The sequence below is a fragment of the Orcinus orca genome, chromosome 14 (genome assembly GCF_937001465.1).
Source record: "Orcinus orca chromosome 14, mOrcOrc1.1, whole genome shotgun sequence".
Lineage (NCBI taxonomy): Eukaryota > Metazoa > Chordata > Mammalia > Artiodactyla > Delphinidae > Orcinus > Orcinus orca.
In genome coordinates, this window is record NC_064572.1 from 52,349,963 (window position 1) to 52,371,663 (window position 21,701).

A 21,701-nucleotide genomic window follows, 5' to 3' on the forward strand; every position below is an offset into this window, starting at 1 on the left:
GCCAGATTAGTTAGCTACACTCAAAATTTTAAAGATACAAAAAGACCCCAATTATCTTTTTTCCAAGAGACACATCCCTAATTACATCTTGCATTCTGAATCAAACAATTTATTCAGATAGTATCACAGTTATTCTCTGAAGCAGAATATTTGACTGATGGCCAAAAGTGACTAACTAAATATATAAATTGTATGACTGAGGATCAAACATGTCTGTTATTTTGTTCCAGAGGACACCTATTTAAATCAAGGACTTTTTAAAATCTACTCTATAAATCTATATACATACATATCAGTAAAAAGACCCAGAGAGATGCCAAAACTTGATTAAACAAAGAGAAAGATCATACAGCAAGAAGACAGACCTTTAGTATAAAACTATAATCCATGATGCTGTCAGTAAACTCATGGACAGGCCTCCACTGCAGATATGTCAGGTGCCTTGAAAAAATGTGGGCAGCATAAGCAAACAGACTTGACTGGCCTTGTTTAAACCACGGTTAATCATATTCGATTCTTATCTAGTCTGTAAAGGAACAAAACATTTCACTTCTCTTACCACAGAACAGAAAGCTAACCTCAGTTTCCCACATGTCCAGAAAAAAGTACCTCAGACGTCACTGCAGTGTGACCATGCACCACTAAGCCAAGGGACCACCGCACGCACGGAGTCAGGGGAGAGTTTGCTGCTCTGTATTCTCCACCAGGCCTCCCCTGCCACACAGATTTGAAAAATATACAAGTTTAAATCAAGAGTGCTAGCTGGCTGCACACAGCTTGTAGCCCAGACCCTTAGCTCCCCTCCCAGACAGACAGGGAAACAGGCTCACAGAAGAGCAAACCGCTGAAGTAAATCATATCTGCATATCCAGAAAGGGCTCGGATGAGAATTTCACCAGCTAAGACTGAGCTGAGGCACCAAGGCTATTGTCATATTTTCCCTCTTGACGTACTGACAGGCAGAAGCTATCAGGGCAAAAGATATGAAAACACCAGGCTGTTTTCCAAGAACCCTGACAGGCCTCACTCGAGGTTGCTGCCAAGTTCGCTGCTGAGGCTGCACAGAAATATTATGAAACTGCTCTCTTGACCTCAGGCAAATACTAACGCTTTCAGCTGAACACTGTTGAAAGTGCTTGGGTGTTTTTATGTCTGTGAGGTAGGCATTTCCTGGACCTAACTTGGACATGGCAGCCCTCTGATAAAACTGACCACAAGAAGGCATAGATTTTTCCTTATTAAAAAAAATCCTATTTAAAGATGTTTAACTCAAATAAATGCTGCATAGCAGCAGCATTATTCACAATAACTAAAAGGTAGAAGAAACCCCAGTGTCCACTAACAGATGAACAAATAAATAAAATGTGGTATATACATACAATGGAATATTGTTCAGCCTTAAGAAGAAAGGAAATTCTGATATAAGCTACAATATGGATGAACCCTGAAAACATTATGCTAAGTGAAATAAGCCACATACAAGGACAAATACTGTATGATTTCACTTAAATGAGGTCCCTAGAGGAGTCACATTCATAGACAAAGGAAGTAGAATGGTGTTGCCAGGGGCTGGAGTGGGGAGGGAGTGGGGAGCTATCATTTAATGGGCACAAAGTTTCAGCGTGGGATGATGAAAAACTTCCGGAGATGGATGGTGATCACGGTCACACATCAGTGTGAATGTACTTAATGTGACTGAACTGTATGCTCAAAAATGGTTAAAATGGTAAATTTTATGTTACGTATATTTTACTATAATTAAAACAGAATAATAAATGAAAAATGTTTGTACTTTTTAAAAGCAAATTATAGATTTGGAACATTCTCAGTCACATCTTAGAAATATTATAATTTTAAACCTATAAAAATAAAATATATAGAGATTTCTATGTTTATTTAAGGATCCACTGAAACTGTCTCCAGTTTCCATACTTGGCCAAAATCCCACCTTTGGTTTCGACATGGAAGGCCAAAGAGCAGAATGCTTTCTTCAAATGTCACTTCTGGCATCCTTGGACTGACAATGTGATCAGTGATTGCATTACCACGTAGATTACACATCAGCATGGCGACATCAGTAATATGAACAAGGCACATCTTTCAAACAGTCTCTGATAATATCCAAAGATTCATTTCCAAATGTTGGTGAGCATTCCAGATGTAACTCAGAATAAAACTCTCCTCCACCCAAAGGCAAACTATGTGACACCCAAGGGATTTTGTCGTGTACTTACACAAGACGTTCAAAGACAGGGTGGATGGCTGGTTATTACATATTTGAAAAGGCTGCTTGAATAAAAGAAACTTCTAACACTGTACTTTGCAGATAACAGCATCGACATAGCATGCTTACTAACAATATCAAAGGGCATGCTTACTGACAACCCAGGGTTGCTTGTAGCGAAAGTAGTCAGTTGTTAGGAACTGAGGTGCCTTGAAGGAGCAAACATTTCTCACATATTACCTCTGTAAAGATTCTTTTGTCATTCTTCCCCAGGGGAGATGCTGAAATTGGTGTGCAGGCAGTGAAAGCTGAGATGAAGATGGAGATTTGGAAAACAGCTTTGTTATCTTAAAAGCCAATTACACTACTCCACTGCCACACTTCCAGAGCCCAGGCTTAAGGACGTGTTATTCTCTCAGCTGGTTACATGAAGCAGCAATCACAGGCCAAAATATCAGGGAAAAATTTGTATAAGGGCAACGATCTTATTTGTGCTTCTGATATTACCCAGACATATTCTCCTTTGATCACCACACTAAGCTGGGGTGAGGGATAACTTCAAATGAAACTGCATCATCATCACCAAGGAAATCTTTAGGTCCAGGAGTTAAAGAGGAGAGAAGTCAGTTATTGGTCAAAAGTTTAGTAAGTTGGAGACGAACGACCACTTACAGTGTCTCATATTGACAGCTAGCCAAAATAATAATAATAATTCAAAAACCAAAATAAATAAATAATAAAACAAATAAGGGCTTCCTTGGTGGTGCAGTGGTTGAGAATCTGCCTGCCAATGCAGGGGACACAGGTTCAAGTCCTGATCCGGGAAGATGCCACATGCTGCGGAGCAGCTAGGCCCGTGAGCCACAACTACTGAGCCTGCGCGTCTGGAGCCTGTGCTCTGCAACAGGAGAGGCCACGATAGTGAGAGGCCCGTGCACTGCGATGAAGAGTGGCCCCCACTTGCCACAACTAGAGAAAGCCCTCGCACAGAAACAAAGACCCAACACAGCCCTAAATAAATAAATAAACAAATAAATGAAAAAAAATTTAAAAATAATAAAATACATGAATAAAAGCCTTGCTCCTCCCTCCTCCACCTCCTGAAAGTCCATATGTACCCAGTATCACAAATGTTCACTATACTGATCATACATGCTAAGAAATTAAGTTCTTATACCATAATGCCAAACTCTATTATGATTTTAATAATAGCATTACTAATAACTTTTATAAAATTTCATATTTATACTTGTATCCTAGAAGTCAATTCTAGAACTGCTGAGATTTAGCTTTGGCAATACTATTCCTTTTAAGATTTGGTTAAAATAATACTGTTTTACTATTTGGGTGCACATCTAGTATTTACAGAAAAAAAGATGGGAGGTATATACATCAAAACAATAGTGGTGGGGCTTCCCTGGTGGTGCAGTGGTTAAGAATCCGCCTGCCAATGCAGGGGACATGGGTCCAAGCCCTGGTCCAGGAAGATCCCACATGCCATGGAGCAACTAAGCCCATGCATCATAACTACTGAGCCTGCGCTCTACAGTCCGCAAGCCACAACTACTGAGCCCACGAGCCACAACTACTGAGCCTGTGTGCTGCAACTACTGAAGCCCATGTGCCTAGAGCCCGTGCTCCGCAACGAGAAGCCACCGCAATGAGAAGCCCACGCACCAAAACAAGGAGTAGCCCCGGCTTGCCGCAACTAGAGGAAGCCCACGCGTAGCAACGAAGACCCAAGACCCAACGCAGCAAAAATAAAATAAATTTAAAAAAAGAAAAAAAACAACAGTGGTTATCCCGCAAGCACGCAGCATAGCGATAGATAGATAAATAAATAAATAAATTTTAAAAAAGCCAAAATTTAGGTTAAAGGGCAAATAAACGCCGCGAGGTCTTGAACAGTCAGCTCAGGCCATGCACTGCCTGTCTACAGGAGGTGCCCTCATGTGGACTCTGACGTCAGCGGTGCCCCTGGCAATCCCACCCCTCCTCAGGGTCCAGATCAAACCCGCCCTCCCCAGGGACTGCCTTCCTGAACATTTTAGCCAAAATTCTCGAGTCCCAGTCACTAGTACACACAGCATGAGACCGCAGTGTATTGTCATGGGGCCCATCTCTCCACTGCTCTCTCTAGAGAGGGGCTCTAGAGAGCAGACCCCCACGTCGTCTTCCTGTGTGGATCCCGGGAGCTAACATGGCTGGCACACGGTAGAAGATCCCAAAGTTTGGCTAAGAACACAGCCCTTATACACGCTTGCCAAACTCTGCCAACACCAATTCAACTTGGTCTCCATACTGTGACAAGCAGCCATGCTAGCAGAGACGGTGGTTCATTTCTTCTTCCTCAAGAAATCTGCTGCCCTTTTGCCTTTGAAGGAATTAAGCTTTCTTGCAGTTTTGTGGGGTCACCGATTTGAAATGCATGTGGTTTTTAACGCAGACTTGCTTGGAAGAGCCCTCGCTGTGGTGACCAGGAATGGCCATGCTCTTGCCTAGTGGAAAAGATGTCCATCGGGCAGGCAGGACACACAGATTCCAGTCCCGGCTTCGCCAGGCTCCAAAAAAGGATTTAAACTAGATGATTTCTAAGAATGAAGCACTACTCCACGTGGCTGCAAACACCACAGATGACAAGTCAGGGGTCCAAGTCAGAACAATGTGAGGCTCACGAGAGGTGACAGTGAACAAGAGGCAATTCCAGGTGAGCTGGTGACAAGGCTTGTGATGACTACAGCACTGAGGACAGAAGCCAGGAAGTAGGGCGGGAATATCCCCCACTCCCAAAATGACTGTGCCTCCACCACCCTTCCCCCCACAGAGCCTCGAACTGCAGGGGAGAAAGGAAGACAGACAGTAAGGCAGTGTCAGTAACACATCCCAGTGACTTACTTCAAGCTTTCTAAGAAATCAGTGATTTCAGGTCAGGGATGTAGCCAGTAACAAGTATACAAAGACATACCTGATTGGACTTCACAGGTGGTTGAACATGCCTGTTAAGGAGTCACTGTTTTTGGAGTCCTCCTATGAGTATTTATAAAACTTTATGAGAAAGTCAATATGGCTTGACTATTTCCCTAGTAGACTGTACGCTAATTGAGGGCAGGAAACATAACTGCTTAGCTCATCACTCTGTCACCAGCGTCCAGCAGGGCTCCTGGCTCATAGTAGGCACCCAACTAGTATTTTCTGAATAATTTATTTTTCACAAAGGCAGTATGTAACTTTTTGTACATAACAATGTTTTTTGAACAACTTTCTACGAATATTCCTCTGGATATTATTTTTTAGGGTTGCCAAGTATTCCATTATTTGGATATATGTCATTTGTTTAACCAACCCCCAATTGTTGTATACTTAGGTTTTCAACTTTTCACTATGACAAACAGCTCTGGGATGAATAATGGTCTTAATTATTTCTTAAAATAAACCCCAAGAAGTAGAACTGCTGGATCAAATAGTAGGTATCAACGCCCTCCCTCTTAAAAGCTACCCTCCATACCCTCCTCATCTTGAAGGACAATTGTCATGAACTTTATTATTTACATAAACTATTATGGACTTCTCAAGCAGAGGAATATCCTAAAACAGGTACCTTTGACATCAACAGCCAAAGTCCTAGACTGTCCTCTCCAGACCTATGGTCAGTGCCCATCAGACTCAGAAATCTGAGAAGCATCTTCTGCTCTCTTCCTGAGACCCAGCCTTCTCCTCCTGCTGAGTGGATGACAAAACCACATTGCGGCATCACATACACCTCCCGCGCTCTCTCACACTGAGTTGGCTGGTCTTCCATGATGCCAGCTTTATCATTTTGGTTCTCTTTTTTCTCAGAGGAATAACTGAACGTGTCCCACCATAAGACACAGAAATGGCAAGTCCCAGATAAGCGCACTGAGGCTCTCGGCCTGTGTCTGCCTCCTCACTTTAGGCAAATCACATCACGTTAGTTCCTCTACAAAGGGGACAGACAGCAATAAAGAGAAGCTCTCAATGGCCCAATTCTATCTTTTCATCCACTTTCATAAAAATAAACCTTTCAGGGACTTCCCTGGCGGTTCCACTGCAGGGGGCACAGGTTCCATCCCTGGTTAGGGAACCAAGATCCCGCGGGCCGTGCGGCCTAAATAAATAAATAAGCATTTCAGAGCTCTTCCTGGTGGATTTAATGAAAGCTTTAGACACTCTCACCAGAAAAATGCACACACCCAGAATGATAAACTGGATTTCAATGGCTTCATGAAACCCATCCATGGACCCTAGTAAGAACCCCCTGGGCCACTCATTGGGCCTTCAAACAAACGGTCAAAAGGAGGCCTGAGATATTCCTGGGGGTGTTCACACCACCCTGTCTCTGTCTCTAAAATCAAAGAGAGGGGAAAGCCAGCCATGATCAGGGCCCCGATGGAAACCTGGAACTCAGCCCAGCACAACTGCTGCTAACTCTGCAGGGCCTTTCAAAGGAACTCAGGTGTCACTACACAAACAGCAGCAGTACTGCAAATGTCAAATGACCGACCGTGTGCACGGGTGCAGAGCTGTTACAAGGCTCGCTGAGGGTCTGCCTCCTGACCCCCTGGCGGGCCTCACATTTGTTGACTTGATTGTCCTGTCTGCCCCATCACCAAGAAAACTCCGTGCACATGGAGACTTTGCCTTGTCCACACTTGTATACTCAGCCCCATCCAAGTCAGAAATGCTGGTCCCAGTGAGTCTGAAGGCGCATGCTGGAGACTGAGGCCACCACGAAGACTTTCACAGAGAGCCATGACACACATGGGCCATTCTGTGCACTTGGGATCTTAGGGTGCAGAGACTGAACTCGCAGCCAGGAGAACAGGGACAGGCTCTGGGATAAGATCAGGAAGAAACGTAAGGGATCGGATGAGAGACCACGTGATAAAAATCTCAACAACACACGGCCACAAAGTTGGGGACAGATGGACAGTCCCAGGGCACCATCTCTTAAAGTCTCATTCACGGTCCACCTAGTCAAGTGAACGGCCAACACACAGGCCACGGAGCGGAAGGGAAACTGGAAACTATCCCCTCCCTCTCAGACTGCTGCCATCTCCCAAGGTCACCTCCGCAGGCACGTACCAAGGGCCTTCAGAAGGACAACACTGCGACGTAGTGATTATTCCCATTTCACACGAGAGAAAGCCAGTGGCCCAAAAGGACGGCCACACGTGTCCCCACTTGCTCTCTCGGTCTCACGTGACCAGAGCAGCCTGGCTCGGGCTGAAGGCCATGGATCGCCCCACGCAGATGTTTCTCACGACACCGTTTTGATCCCAGCAAGCTGCCCATCGGGCCGTCCTCTCCTCTTCCACCCACCCAGCCCGTCCCTCTCCCTCCTGATTTCCTTAGGAGCAATGAACTCCTCCCTTCTGGCCTCAGGCCGATGGGCACCCCACCCCCTTTTCAGACTTCAGCCCAAACCCTCAGCCTGTGTTTGCGGGAAGCGGCTCCCTTCCCCCCAGCTGCGCTTTCTCTCCCCTTGGTGATGTCCCCAGCCTCCGCTCCTGCCCACACAGCTGGAGGGGGGAATCCCCTTCAGCCGCCCCTCCCCCGCTCCATCAGGGATGGTTTCTCGAGCTCTCTCTCCGCCTCTCTGCTCCTGGGACCTTTGCTCCCAGCCCTAACCTTCACCTGCCCTGTGACTCGGGAGCTCCGTCCGGATCCCGAGCATTACCCACCCCACCGCACAACCTCAGGCTGATCGCCCCTTACGGTCCGTCCTTCTGTCACCCGTCCTAACCTCCTTCCGGGATCCACACAGTACGCCTGCGACTAAAACACTGAACAGCCCACACCGTGCACCTGTAATAGAGGCAGCCTGCCAGGAGGGGCATCAATCACAGGCTGGGAAACACCACGGTGAAGAATCAACCGCTTGCTGCTGCTTCTAGAAAGTGGTTTGGACGTGCAACTAACAGGATTGGGGAAGGCGGTTCCGAAATAAGATTCTTTTTTATTAACAGGAGAATAAACGACTGATGAAATGGAGTTCGTGAGCCCCTCTTTACAGGTGTCCCCTAGTCACAGGACTCACAGATGTGGGGACCAGATGACTATGCGCGTCAGCTAATCCAAACTCTCCACTTACAGATAAGGAAGCCGAGGCCCAAGTTTGCCAAGGTCACAGTGTTGGCACTATGCCTTAGCTCGCGTGGTATTTGCAAGGGTATTAAGGAAAGGAGGGGGAAGAGGGAAGAAGGAAAGTGAGAAGTGGCAAACCACTGAAACAAAACTGAAAGTGGAATTTAGCACTTTGCCAAGACTTAAGGGCAAATAAAACCTTGCTTTTAATAAAGACTCTTTCTTTTAAAAGCTGATGTACCTTAAAGATAGAAAGGCATTAATCTTCTGCAGGTTTTACATTCCTAGGAAATAGCGAAAAATTAGCCACAGTTGTCAAAGACAAAAAAAGTAAACTAGAATGTGCCCCTCTGACCTCCTAAGTGGTTTGGAAGGGCACTTCCAGCTCTGGATTCTTACAGTGCCCATGTGCCCAGACTCCTCTCTGCGGTCAGAATTCTCTCCCTCAAAATGGAAATCCCAAAACCAAAAGAAAGAAGGAAACAAAGCCGGAATACACGAGTTCCAGTTCCACCTGTGCCAGCCTATGGTGTTAGTCACCTTGTCATGTGCGCTGTCACACAGGGAGCCGGGAGCAGGCCACCTCCCCATCCAGCGCTCCCGCCCCACCCCAGGGTGCTTGGTGTCCAGCTGCCATACTGCACCCACTACCTGGTCATGACATTTATCCGTGGACATGTCTGTCTCCCCCACTGACCCCTCAGGAACACAGACCCCATCTCACTCGTCTCTATATCTCCAGGCCTAACAGGGGTCTGGCCCATAACAGACCCTCACCGTGTGTTCACTCCCTGCCGCTGTAAATCCCTGGCTGAGGAGGTCTGGCGTATACGCTCAGGCCTGTCTGCCCTCCCCAGTCTTCCCTTGGCCCTCCCTCATTCTCTCTGCCCTGCCACGTCCCCTCACCAAGCACACGAGCTAATCCCGGCTACTGGGGTCACAGGAGAGCCGTGACAACTGGCACAGGGAAAATCTGGAACATTTCTTCCTAGATACAATTGACTTGTAATCCTAAGGTAATCATAAGTCCCCATTTCCTACAAAACCTTTCAATTCTAAAAATTTCTAATTCCTCAGTTTTATGTGTAACGTTCTTCAGATGGGGGAAGTGCAGTCTCAACCGCACAACAGAAAACTTTGGCTGGAGTAACAGTGGACCGCGCTTGGTGAGGGCTTCCTGTGTGTGAGGCTGTGTTATAATTGGACACATGGTAGCTATTTTACCTCACAACAGCTAGAGACAGGTACATAGCCCTTCTTTTTCTTTTCTTTTCTTTGTTTTTTTTAGTGCCTTCCTACAAACAGTTTTCTACTACAATTAGCCCCGTCAAATAAGATTAGCTTCTGTCTCTCTACTGTCAGGCTATGTATCTTCATACACTTTTAATTTCTCTGTGCCTAAATTTTCCCACGGGGTTAAACAGTGGACACAAAGCCTTTTTTGTGCCTATGGCAGGGAGTGGGGAAGGTGGAAAATAGCAAAATAAAAACAAATCAGGCGGGACTTCCCTGGTGACTCAGTGGTTAAGAATCCACCTGCCAATGCAGGGGACATGGGTTCGAGCCCTGGTCCGGGAAGATCCTACATGCCGCGGAGCAACTAAGCCCGTGTGCCACAACTACTGAGCCCGAGCTCTAGAGCCTGCGAGCCACAACTACTGAAGCCCGCGTGCCTAGAGCTCATGCTCTGCAACGAGAAGCCACCGCAATAAGAAGCCCGTACACCACAACAAAGAGTAGCCCCCGCTCAACGCAATTAGAGAAAGCCTGCGCGCAGGAACAAAGACCCAATGCAGCCATAAATAAATAAATTTATAAACAAAAACAAACTCAGGTCATCTTCCTAAGGCGGGATGCATTTGATGGCAGTTCATGCTTCTAATAAATCTTGACTTGCATTTCCAAATTTTCTCTCCACCCCGGGTTATCACCCATCTAACCCATGGCACAAGCACTGGCAAGGACAGAAAGCAATTTCTGCGCTGCCCTGACTCAGACATCCCTCTGCTGGCGTACACAAACAGGACCATGTGAGTTCAGTTTTTATTTCATGAGGTGGACAGTATTTAAAATTTCTCAATCTGAAATCATCTCACCTGACTGTAACTAGAAGTAGGAGCCGCTGGCTCTTCAATGACATGAGTACTGCTTATGGAAGTAGTTCTCAAAGAGGGGTCCTAGGCCAGCAGAATCAGCATCATCTTGTCCTGGGACATGTAAACTACTAGGTCCCACCCCAAGCTACTTGCCTCAAAAACTCTGGTGGGGATGGGCCCAGCACAGGGTGTTTTAACAAGATTCCAGGTGATTCTAATATCTGTTGAAATCTGAGAACTATCAAGGGAGGCTGAGAAACCTCCAAGGTCATGGGAATGCCCTGCTGGGCTAACTTGTGCTTCACAATCCTAGGTAACTACAATGGCGCCCCACCAACAGCACTTACTCTGGTAATTTTTGTCAACTGGCAAAGGCCCCAGACACTAAACGCTTTCAGGGCCCTCCTACTTTGTTGGGCAAATTACTCGTGCCCCACTCTCCTCACCTCTAAAAAGAGATAATAATAACATGCCTCTTACAGGACTGTCCGAAAGGGAAAAGGCTTAGACAGTGTGGCATGTGGTTCATCCTCAACAAGTGTGAATCCCTATGATTACTACACCTTTGCCAAAAGGTCAAATCAGAACTAGGAATACAGCAAAATAAAACCTGCTTCCTGCATGCTGATGTGAAAATTAATAAAGGGAAACCTCACTAAAATGGAGTCAGAAGGCCTGAAGGGGGAGCACCCATGCAGTACCACTGGATATTAATTTCAGGAAGAATTGTCAATTACACACCCTAGCAGAAGAATCATCAATCGGAAAGAATCACCAATTACAGGCCCCAAGAGGAAAAGATGTACACTGCACCTCCCACAAGAAATCGACTACCCCAGCAATTTAGCCAAGGAGAAACCATCATCACCCTCAACCCTCACCTTTTTTCCAATGGACTTTCCTTCAAAACAACCCTTTCCAACTTCCTCCTTTTTCTCTATAAAATAACATTACTCTCCTTTGTTTGTTGGGCTTGCCTATGACTTTTGCCATGGCTTACTTGTCCTGAATTGCAATTCTCTGCTACTCCCAAATAAACCCACTTTGGCCAGTAAAATAACCATAATTTTTAAGGTCAACACTAGCTACCTGACCGAGGACATTCACGACCGAGAGACAGCACCTGGCTTCATTGTCTGTCAAGCATTTACTTGCTCAGTCTACAACTGAGCGCCCACCACATGCCCGGCAACCTGCAGAAAAAGGATCCTCTCTCCAGTACTGTGCCTCTGACAGTCTTTCTGGACATCCAACAACTCTGGGGCTTATATAAGGCCTCAAATACCTCATGGGAGATAACGGGAGGAACGCAATGAATGTTAACAAAAGTAGTCATAAGAACAGCTAACATTTATATTGTGATTACCTTGTGCCATGAACTAAGCACGTGACAAAGGTTAACTTACAGTCCTCAACCTCTGAGGTACCTGCTGTTATGAGACCCACCAATGAGGATTAGGGAAACTGAGGCACATAAGGTTTACATAACTTCTCTAAGGTCCTACAGCTCCTAAATGATAAGGCCAAGACCTGAACTCAGGAACAGTGCTCTTAACCTCTATATTATATGACAGAGAGCTATTAGTTACCTAGGTATCTACTAGCCACTTGTTGTCACTGTTTCCAAAGCAATGATTTTTAAGACACTTAAATTTAGGCACACAATCCACTGTCATGGAGTTCAATACTAGGCTCCCAAAGCCCTGGACAGAAATGCTAATGATACTTGGTTTCTCAGGCCCCTTCACTCCCCCCTAATCTAATTCTACTCAAGTCAAAGTCTCACAGACTGGACAGCTACATGTGACAGAATGAAATTAGAACATACTCTAACACCATATACAAAAATAAACTCAAAATGGATTTAAGACCTAAATGTGAGACCAGAGACTATAAAACTCCTAGAGGAGAACATAGGCAAAACAGTCTTTGACATATATCGCAGCAATATATTTTTGGATCTGTCTCCTAGAATAATGGAAATAAAACAAAAATAAATAAATGGGGCCTAATTAAATTTAAAAGCTTTTGCACAGCAAAGGAAACCATAAACAAAATGAAAAGACCACCTATGGACTAGGAGAAAAATATTTGCAAAGGATGCTACCAACAAGGGATTAATTTCCAAAATATACAAACAGCTCATACAGCTTAATATCAAAAAACAAACAACCCTATCAAAAAATGGGCAGAAGACCTAAAGAGACATTTCTCCAAAGAAGACATACAGACATACAAGCACATGAAAAGATGCTCAATATCGCTAATTATTAGAGAAATGCAAATCAAAACTAGAATGAGGTATGACCTCACACCAGTCAGAACAGTCATCATTAAAAAGTCCACAAATAATAAATGCTGGAGAGGATGGGGAGAAAAGTGAACCCTCCTACACTGTTGGTGGGAATATAAATTGGTAGAGCCACTATGGAGAACAGTATGGAGGTTCCTTAAAAAACTAAATATAGGGCTTCCCTGGTGGCACAGTGGTTAAGAATCCGCCTGCCAATGCAGCGGACACACGGGTTCAAGCCCTGGTCTGGGAAGATCCCACATGCCGCGAAGCAACTAAGCCTGTGTGCCACAACTACTGAGCCTGTGCTCTAGAGCCTATGAGCCACAACTACTGAGCCCGTGTGCTGCAACCACCAAAGCCCATGCGCCTAGAGCCCGTGCTCCGCAACAAGAGAAGCACTGCAACGAAGAGTAGCCCCCACTCGCCGCAGCTAGGGAAAGCTGGCATGCAGCAACAAAGACCCAACACAGCCAAAAATAAATAAATTTATTAAAAAAAAAAAAAACTAAATATAGAGTTACCATATGGTCCAGCAACCCCACTCCTGGGCATATCCGGAGAAAACTCTAATTCGAAAAGATACATGCACCCCAATGTTCACTGCAGCACTATTCACAATAGCTAAGACATGGAAGCAGCCTAAATGTCCATTGACAGATGAATGGGTAAAGATGTGATGTGTGTGTGTGTGTGTGTGTGTGTGTGTGTGTGTATATATATATATATATATATTCAGTGGAATATTAGCCATAAAAAAATGAAATGCCATTTGTAGCAACATGGATGCACCTAGAGATTATCGTACTAAGTGAAGTAAGTCAGACAAAGACAATTATCATATAACATCATTTATAAGTGGAATCTTAAAAAATGATACAAATGAACTTATTTACAAAACAGAAATAGACTCACAGACATAGAAAACAAACTTACGGTTACCAGAGGGGATAGCAGTAGGGGGCAGGAGAGGGGGAGATAAATTAGGAGTTTGGGATTAACATATAAACACTACTATATATAAAGTAGGTAAACAACAAGGATCTTCTGTATAACACAGGGAGCTATATTCAGTATATTGTAATAACATAATGGAAAACAATCTGAAAAAATATATATACACATATGTATGTATAACTGAATCACTGTGCTGTACACTTGAAACTAACACAACATGATAGATTAACTATACTTCAATTAAAAGGAAAAAAAACTCTCACAGAACAGCATTTCTCCCTACTCATAACTCCCCTGGTACCACACCACTTAACCTTAATTATAAGCCATCTGTCACACAGAGTTCTCTGTTTCTTACACATTGGTCTTTTCTTCCCTGCTGGACTGTAACATTCTTTGGAAGTATCCATACTTTCTGTGAAACCCCACAAAATTAGGGAGAAGCATGGACTTACATGTATAGAATTGGAGAGGGTTACACAGTTAATTGGTTGGCTTATTCACTTTGCTTTTCTGACACTTCTTTGTTTATCAATCTCTAAGAAGTAGCATAAAAGTATGAAGTTTTGCTATTGAAAGCCAGCATTAGGGGAGGTGTTACACCAACATTTACTGAGCAGCAAATGTTTCAAGATTTGTTCTCCCTGCCTCTCCTACATTATCTCATTTAAAGGCCTCAGCAGCTCAGCAGCCTTGTACAGGAGGCTGCTGGGATCTAGCTTGAGGAAGGAGGAACCTGGGGCCACCAAAGGTGAGAACTTGCCCAGTGTCACTCAAGGTCAGTGAATGGAGAACAGAGATTGAAACAACATCTGTCCCCCAAGCCCCTACGCTCTGCCTTCCTCTAAGGTTCAGACTAAAAAGCCCAAGCTCAAATTCTCCTCGAAACAACACATTACTTTTGTAAAAAATGTTGTGATAGAGAAAATTTTAAACTCTATTATATGTGATTTAAAAAAGATGGGGCAACCATGTTCATGGATAGAATTACAACATTAAGAAGGAAGAAATGTCAATTCTCCCCCATGTTAGACTATCCATTCAATGCAGTGCCAATCACATTTCCAAGACTTTGTTGAGAATTTGACAAGCATTCCAAAATGTATATGGAAGAAAAAGGATCCACAAATAACTAAGTTCTGAAAAAGAGCAAAGAAGGGGCTCACCCTGCCATATAAGACACACTGCAGAGCTATAATAATAAAAATAATTTGGCACAGAAATAGACAGATGACTGGGACAGACTAGAGAACTTAAACCCTGTGAGGAATCTCAAAATCTGAAAATGCAAACTAACCAATTTGTGGCAGAAAGCAGACCAGTGGTTGCCTGGGCCTGGGGACAAAGGGAGGGATGGAAGGCAAATGGGAAGTTTTAGGGTGAGGGAAATGCTCTGGATCTTGACTGTGTGGTTTCACAGGTATGCACATCTGTCAAAATTCATTAGATTGTACACTTTAAATGTACAGGTGAAGTTTACCATACATAAATTATAACTCAATAAAGTAGAAAAAAATAGACTCATGTGCATGTGGGAACCTGATGTATGGTAGAGGTGGCTCCACATTCATCCCTAAAATACTAGAAAAAAAAAACACTGGTTAATGATTTTGGGAAAATTGGCTCACAAAACGGAAAGGAAAAAATAACACCAGATTCTTTCCGTATACCGTATATTAAGACGAACCTCAAACAGATTACAGCCCTCACTGTGAAAGGTAAAAGCAGCAAGTTGACAGAAGAAAATACAGAATATATTTGTAATCTTGGGGTAAGGAAGAACACCTTAAGATTCCTAATCTACAAAAAGCAAAAATTAATGGCATTGGGCTATATCAAAATTTAAAATTTCTGAAAGTTACCACTGATAAAGTTAATAGATAGCAGAATGAGATTAATATCTAGGATATTTAAGACATCTGCAAATCAATACATTAGAAAAGCAGACTAAAGCCAGTCAAAGAAATTGTAATAGCTAACAAATACATTAAAAGATGCTCAAATTCATTAAGAAATTACATAAGTTCATGTTAAAACAATAAGAAGCCATCAAATACTGGTAAAATTAGAGAGATGGTTAGTATCAACCACTAAGGAGGATGTGGTGATTTAGGAGCACTTGATGCACTGCTGTGAGAGTGTCAACCAGTCCAGCAACACTGGAGACTAATTTGGCAGTATTTAGTAAAAACAGGTGTGTTTGTTCTCTTTTACCCAGCCCTCCCACTCTTGGGTAGATACCCTTAGAGCAGTGCTCCTCAAACTTTCCTATGCACCAGAGTCTCCAGGCTGGATGTGCTAAAACACAAATTGATGGGGTCTGTCCCAGGGTTTCTGATTCAGGAGGTCTAGGTTAGGTCCCGAGCACCTACAAGTCTAACAGTTCCCAGGTGAGGCTGATGCTGCTCGGTATGGACCCCTGTAAGAACCACCACCCTAGAGATGTTCTCACAGGCATCGTTAAGAGATGCTGCAGGATATTCCTTCATCACAGCTTTGCTCATGGTAGCAGGAATGGAGGTGACCTAAGTGTGCATCATTAGAAAAATGGGTAAGTAAAACTAGTGGGTACATAGCAGGCCAGCCGTAAAAAGCAGCAGTCATAGCGATGCACTGGATAAACCTATACTAACATAGATCTCTCCAATAAAATGTTGAATTAAATTCTTTTGACTTTTATGAATGTCTGAAAATTTCCCTAACAAAAAGTTTTAATATTGAATGGAAAAGCAACCGAATAAAAACATAGCAGCACAGCACTACTTACCTGAACTGAAAACATGCACACAAGAACACAACATCTTTAACAAGGATAGAGACATACCCAAGAACATCTAACACAAGAGAGGAACCTCCTCTGACGGAGAGGGGAATGAGAGTGGGAAAGAAGGAAAAAACAAAACAAGAAAGGGGCTTTGCACAGGGAGATCTTATGCCAAAAATTGAAGCATGTTAACTCAACCCTCAGCACCAGGAAGTCTCAAAGGTGAAAACTACCTCACCTATATTTACACACAATGGTTGCTCCAGAGAAAGCCCTCAGAAGCTTTGCAGGCTAAGGGGGCAGATCACCTTGCCACGAGAGAGGGAAATACAAGCTTGGGGTGATTTCAGGCCCCCAGAATTCAACCTGCTACTGAGCCCTGGACTGTCCCTGTGTGACATATTAGTATTTAAAAAGAAGCTGGGATGCTTAGCTTTTGGCAAAGGGTGTATGTGTCTACGTCTGTGTCTGTGTCTCTTGTCAGAGTGTGTGTGCACGTGTGGGTCTGTGGATTTGTGTGTGGCTGTGTGTGTGTGTGTGTGTGTGTGTGTGTGGTGTGTGTATCTGTGAAGGGAAAGAGGACTAGGGAGGGGAGCAAAGCACTCCAGCACAGACCGAGCCACACCTATTGATCAGCCATTTGATTCTGTTTTACTGAAACCAGAAGTCACAGTCACAAAACCAAGCCACCTTCTTGGCCCCACCCACCCTTCTCTTCCCTTTTCTTCACCCTCTCCTCCCCGACATCCAACGCTTTTTCCTAACTGCCACATCTAAATATGCTCCTCTGGTGACTGGGTAGCTAGCTTATTAAAATGACACACTTTACAGTCAAAATTCTCGGGATGTGGTAGGAGACGATAAATGACTATTTATGTTCCTGACCAAGGGCCTTAACAGAAAAGTCCAAAATCTTTAAGACCGGGTATGCCTTACCAGTTCTTCCAGAAGAGACTGCTGTGGCTACAGCTACCATACAAAAAAGGCAAAGAGAGAGCCAACTACAATCTGTCATGCCCCCCACAAGGTCACGCTGGCCACAGCTTTTTAGGACCATCGAATAGTTTATCATATGAAGTGGTGGAAAAGTGTATGGGACGATGAAAAAAGAAAGGTCAGCACTAGTAGAATTTATGTGAGAAAATGCAGCAGCTTTAAGTAAATGAGCCCATGCCAGGAAAGTATGTCTTTAGGGGAAGAAGAAAGAGCTTAACAACTGGAGGAAGGCACAGAATAGCAAAGGTAAAATGCAGAATGAGCTGGACAAACACTCAGGCCTCCCTCAAAGACGGGCCAGGTTATCCCCCTGTGCAAACAAGCCAGAATTTTTATTCCCAAAACACTGTTTTGTCTCTTCTATGGCAGCACTTTTCACTGGATGATAAAGGCTTAGGAATTCTACAGTTTTCCTGAACTGTTTTGTATAAAATGAAGTTTTATAAAAAAAAGCGTATTTGATATGCAGCCGGAGCACTTTTTAATTTAAAAAAATGTATAATGGTTATATGTAGGAGTCTTCTAGGTTTTCATGAGATATGTAAGCAAAACAAGCTTATGTTTTTTCCATTGACATGCAGGATCTGTCACAATTTTAAAATTAAGGGACTTAACCAGGAAAAAAGTAAAAGGGTTGAGGCTTCAAGCTAAGGTCAACATAGGCAATTTTGACGTATGAAAACATACAAAGTTCTTTAAACGTCAAAACTTACTGACAAGCTTCTAATACGAAAAATTCTTTAAATTTCAGTTGAATGAGTATCTACAAGTTAGGCACTGCTCAAGATGCTAGAGATCCTCCAATGAATAAGACATTGCTTTAATAACTGTGTCCCTTTAATGTCATTTATCCATCCCTTGAATTAATTTTTAATGCTTTCTGATGTTTGAAATAGCTCACTACCAGCAATGAAAAACTGCAGAAATACATCTTACTATTTTACTAAAAATGTAAATTTCTAATCTCTGAAGCAGAAACAGAAGGAAAAGACTTTCTCTGCTTTACATACTATCATTTTCTGCACATTAATTAATTACTTAAACTGTGCATGGTGGCAGCTGCCACTTCCTGCTATCCAACGGGTCAGAGAACTGGAGAGATTCAAAAACATGCTAGATAGTTTAAGAGAGACAGGGAAGGAACCCAAAAAACCAGGGCCTCCTGCCATAAACAGAAAGCAAGATAAGGAAAGTGAGCTGCTCTAGGCAGAAGAGTCTCCTGGAGATTCCCCTGAAGCTGCTGCCGCTTGCTCGCTGGCTTGCTGGCTTGCTTGGCCAAGGTATGGCTTCAGGGCTGGAAGGCTGCCACCTGCTGAATCACCAAACATCTCTGGGCTTCCCTTGGAGCACTGACCAGACGGGGACCCATCCCCCACCAGGCTTCTCCCGTGAACACCTTCCTCCCCGAACCAATGAAACGCCTAGCCCTCTCCCCTTCCGCCAAGCCAAAACAGCCAACCAACCTCGTTATGGCTGGGCAGCCCTAGGCAACTCCCATCGCGTCGCTACGTCACCAGTCCCACTCCTCTCTTTCTGTCCACTCGGTCCCCCCCGAATGTTCAAACCCCAGTGCCAGGAAGCGTGGGGAGTTCACAGCACACCATGACGGGCACTTGCCACTTCCACACCCAGGCAGCCAACCCCAAACACCCCCAAGTCCGCAAGCAAAATAACCTGGCCAAACAGCTCTAAAGGTCCAGCAAGGTAAATGTCAAGGGAGCTAGAATAGTAAGCAGGCCCCATAACATAGAAAACAAACTTCCCTTTCAGAAAACAGCCTTCACTCTTGGTTTCGTAAGTGTGTACTGCTGAAGTCGGTACTATCTGAAGGTGAAAAGAAACATCTGAGAAGCAAGCACCTGCATGGGTTCTCTTCACTCCCTCCGGCCCTGGCAACCCTCATCCGGATTTTTACTTGACACTCCCAAGACGGAAACAAGCTTTAACCAGAATGCGCCTGTCTGAATCCGTTAGCTGGACCAGGACACCCTACCCGGTCCACCAGAAGAAGCAGAAAGCCCGAGTCTGGGTTAAGAAGGTGGGAGAAACAGCCGCTGTTGTCGCTGCTCTGCCCTTGACACGTCGCCTCGGAACCGCGGAGACCCCTCACTCACGTGAAGGGCCGCGTCCTGGAGAGAATGTCCAGTTCCAGGCTGCGCTGATGGCTCCTCCAGGCCTTACCTGTAAACACGCTCACCCGTGGGGGCAGCCCCGCAGGGTGTCAGAGCCACCCCCAACCTGGAGGCTGTTAAATGTCCTGCGGAGGGGGGCTCGCCCCGCAGGGAAAGGGTTCCCACCTGTTATGTTGTCCGGGGACATCGAGGCGGGGCGGGGAGGGTACCCGAAACCCAGGGCGCCTGGCCGGCTGCGATCGGACCCAGAGGTACCAACTGTCACGCCGCCAGCCGGGCGGTGGGGGTAGGGCCGTGATTTGGGGTCGGACCCTGCGGGTCTCCGGACCCCCGCCGCGCCACTGCCCGAAGGCTCCTCGCCTCGCTGTTCTTCGGCCCCTCCACCGTCTGCTCGCCCCAAACCGACAGTAGGCAGCCTTCCAGCCCGCACGCAAGACCTCTGAAAAGGTGCCCACTGACGCCTCCGCCTTTCTCCCTGCCTCAACTTGGTCCGGGAGCCCCGCGGGCTCCCCGCCCGCTCGGAGCCCCGAGCCCGGCCGCGGGACCGCCCCCCCCCGCGCCCACTCCTCCCCTGGCGCGGTGGCGGAGTGGGGGGACTGCCCGCCAGGTACGCGCGAGGCAAGGCGCTGGCTGCGCTCACGCCCCCTCGCCCCGGGGCTGCCCGCACACCTTTCCCAGGCCCGGGAGCGGGGGTGTCCGATCGGCCCCCGGCGAGCGGCTCTCTCCCGCCGCCCCACGACTCACTTGCACTGGAGTCGCGGCAGCCTCCGTAATTCCGCTCGCCGAGCCCCCCGCTGCGGGATGAAATCCGGGGCAGGGCAGAGTTGGGGCTCCGCACCCGGAACGCGCTGTCAGGCCGGCTCGTCGGTCGCAAGGGGAGAGCAGCCTTCCCTGGCCGGCCCTTCCCGCTCCCGTCCTGGCCCCCGCCGACGCCGACACCGCCGCCGCTGCCCGGCCGCTGCCTAGCTGGTGCGAACGCTTCCGACTTGCCACAGCGAGCCTCCCGGGCTGCCGAGCATGCCCAGTCCGCTGCTCGAGCCGGCCCAGCTACCCGCGCGACGCAAATCCGCTTCTCCGGGTGTTCGCTGCGGCCAGGAGGGCGGGGCGGGCGGGGTCTGCGGGGAGCTCATCCCAGGACCCAGGGGGGACCCGAGCCAGACTGCGCACCTAGGGGCTGGCGAGGTTTGGCGCCCTGTTATTTTACTTTCAAGTAATTGGAAGCTCGGGAGGCGGACGTGTTCCCCAACGACGAGAAAGGCCCAGCTTGCACATTTTTAGGGGGCCGTTTATTCAGGCCGGACGGGAGCCGAATTTTACGGTCGGGGGCAGTATACCATTTGGGGCAGAGCCGGAGAGTTGAAGAGCTAGAGCTGGTCAGAACAGAGAACGCAAACTCGGCCTTCCGGAGACCCGGCTCGCGGGCACGAGTTTGCGAGCTACCCGAGTCTCTTCCCCACCGAGCCTAGGAGCACAGCACTTGGAATTAACTCGAAATTGATATTTTTAAATTTAAAAAAAAATTTAATAAAAAAATGTAGAAAGGGCGGACCGCAGACTCTACAGCCCATTTTCAAATCTCTATTCACAGACTCACTCCAAAAACAATGAGTCAAGGCGAGGAAGGCCCGAGTAGGTCCAGTCGTATAGGGAGAGGGTTCAGGCCGCTACAGGGCCGCCCCACCCCGACCCTTCCCGGCCCCACCTCCTGCCGGCCCCACCTCCTGCCGACCCCACCTCCTGCCGGCCCCGCGGAGTTGCGGGAAAAACCTGGAGAGCTGGCGTGCCCGGGCCGGAGCACTGCGCATGCCCAGTGGCCCGACCTGGTGCAGGTCGCCCGAAGCAAGGTTTTTCTCGGCTCCCTTAGCGCGATCCCAGCGCCCGGGTTAGGGGCGGACCGTGGGGAGAACTGGCTTTCCGCTTCGGGGCCCTCCCTTCGTGTCCGTACCGTTCTGTACCCCAGTGGCGGAGAGGCAACCCGGGGCTGCGCGTCCCGCTGGGTCCGGGACTCGGCGAGCGGGGGAGGGGGCGTGCAGCGGCATCGCCGTGGCACGTGACTGTCCGTGGCGCTCCGGGCAGCCATCTTCCGCTCGGCCATCGGTCCGTGGGCGATCGGAACGGACCGGAGAGCTGGCGG

General features: G+C 46.6%; 1 protein-coding gene across 8 annotated transcripts in view; it reads right to left on the minus strand.

Moving 5' to 3' along the window:
• The window catches only part of SGMS1 (sphingomyelin synthase 1), a 293,295-nt gene extending 272,711 nt beyond the window's left edge, over window positions 1-20,584 (minus strand). For 4 of the 8 annotated variants that reach the window (XM_033415849.2, XM_033415842.2, XM_033415844.2 and 1 more), the window contains exon 1: window positions 20,312-20,583. The gene's annotated coding sequence lies outside the window, so the exon portion shown is untranslated. Of the gene's footprint in view, window positions 1-5,189; window positions 5,270-19,732; window positions 19,895-20,311 lie in introns of those variants that run through there. The other 4 variants (XM_033415845.2, XM_033415853.2, XM_049696591.1 and 1 more) reach the window with 4 other exon arrangements.
• Between the last annotated feature and the right edge of the window lie 1,117 nt (window positions 20,585-21,701).